We start from the raw sequence: 2500 nt of genomic DNA on the forward strand, positions 1-2500 counted from the left end.
ATTATTATTATTATTATTATTACTATTATTATTATTATTATCATTATCATTGTTATTATCATTATTATTATTATTATTATTATTATTACTATTATTATTATCATAATTGTTATCATCATAATCATAATTATTATAGTTACCATTATTATCAACACAACAATCATCATTACTCTCATTATTATCATTAATATTGTTACCTTTACTATTATTGATCAATATTTTTAGACAGGAGACGGGAGAGGGGTTTCACTAGTAGTCACTCCAACAGCTTATTATATCATCATTCTTGAAAGAATTTTGCCACCTGTTTAAGATGAAGGACTCAAGTTCTTTTATCATATTTTCAATATAGAATTATACATATAGTCCTATCTATAATACGAGCATAGTTCTACCCCCAGTGACACATTTCTAGATAACACACAAGAAACCTACAGTCGGAGGAAATATACTTCGAATGAAAGAAGACTCCACATTTCGGCTACCAATTGTTGCCCTCTTCAGGAAAGCACTTTCCTGAAGAGGGCTACAGTTGGTAGCCGAAATATAGAATCTTCTTTCATTCGAAATTTATTTTCTCCGACTGTGGGTTTCTTGTGTGTTGTCTAGAAATATGTTACTACATTTCTGTTTAGACATTTCTAGATCTTACAACTCCATCTCCCCATTAACATTCTGGGACAGTTCCTACCTCTGAGCATAATTATCACAAGACGATTTTATTCAGACTAGAAGCACAATTCTCTGAAAATTGTCGTATTGGTGTTCATCACCAATGACAAATCGAAATCTTTGTTCTTGACTTCTATCACTATGACGATTATTAGTGGAGACTTTTTATCCCAATGCATATGATTTCAATTCCTTTTATTCCCTATTCATTCCTAAGAATTTGTTTCCACAACTGTATCTATACCTTTTCTTGGGCTTCGTATGCCCCATTCCGACAGCAAATGGGATCTATTAGGCCACCAAGATTTCCCCTTCGTAATGAAGAGTAAATGTAGAGATAATGAATCACAATTAATTACCTGTCCTATAAAGATGTCTACATTCCTTGATTAATGTAGACTTTATATGAATGCTCATACGAATGTGTATATACTTAAACAATAACACATACTCATGCAGATATGCACACACATTAGTCACACACACACACACACACACACACACACACACACACACACACACACACACACACACACACACACACACACACACACACACACACACATATACATGCGCGCGAACACACGCACGCACACCCAAACGCACACACAAACACACACACACACACACACACACACACACACACACACACACACACACACACACACACACATACACACGTGGAGCGTGGAGCAGGTTGGCAATCCAGGTGGAGTAGATGGGGAAGGGAAGGAGGAAGGAGAGGAGGAGGAGGAGGGAGAGGAGGAGGAGATGGAGGAGGAGGAAGAGGAAGAAGAGAAGGAGTAGGAGGAGGGGGAGAAGGAGGAGGAGGAAGAAGAGAAGGAGGAGGAGGAGGAGGGGAGGAGGAGGAGGAGGGGAGGAGGAGGGGAGGAAGAAGAGAAGGAGGAGGAGTAGGAGGAGGAGGGGAGTAAGAAGAGGAGGAGAAGGTGGTAGTGGTGGTGGAAAAGGAGGAGGAGGAGGAGGGGAAAATGTGAAGAAGGGGTGAGGAAGCTGGAAAAAATGAGAGAAATAATGTGGAGATGAGAGAGAACAAAAAGAGTGAGAAGGGGAAGGAAGGAAAGGGACAAGTAGAAGTAGAAACAGGTGAAAATGGAGGCGAAGGATGAGAAGTGAGAGAGGAAAGAGAAAGAAGAGAGAGGAAAGAAAAAGAAGAGAAAAAGGATGAGGGGAAAGAAGTGGGGGAGAGGACCTTCTGTGAACTAGCACTAGGCAACCGATCTCAATTACTCACTAGTGGTTGTTGGGAGTCGGCCGTAGACAGAAGAAATAATAATTCAATTAGTTTCCTCTGTCCAGACACACCCTACAAAAATAAGCATGTGTAAACGTTCTTCACGACTAAGTAATTTTTCCTGCTCGGAGTGCCCTTCAAAAAAATAGGCACAGCTACAGTATATGTTCCTCACGCCGCGAAATACGTTCATTTGTCTGTGTCATTATGACATTTGGAAATAAACTCTCCTACTAGGATTCGAACCCTCGCCTGAGTGGTTTCCTTCTTACAAAACGAAGATCGTACCATCACGCTATCCTGACCCTTCACAACGAAACGACTTAGTTCACGGCCCAGTCATTCCGCCGAGGGCATCCGGGTGAAACGTGGCATGTACTGTATTTCATCAAATCCTTTATGCAGGCTAGTCTTCCGACAAGTGTTTGTGTCATTATGACACTAAGTCGTTTCGTTTTGAAGGGTCAGGATGGCGTGATGGTACGATCTTCGTTTTGTAAGAAGCAAGCCGCTCAGGCGAGGGTTCGAATCCCAGTAGGAGAGTTTATGTTCAGTTGAGCTTCCTTCACCCCACCT

This window comes from Oratosquilla oratoria, chromosome 36 (assembly GCF_046742065.1).
Source record: "Oratosquilla oratoria isolate Oo_2021 chromosome 36, ASM4674206v1, whole genome shotgun sequence".
Taxonomy (NCBI): domain Eukaryota; kingdom Metazoa; phylum Arthropoda; class Malacostraca; order Stomatopoda; family Squillidae; genus Oratosquilla; species Oratosquilla oratoria.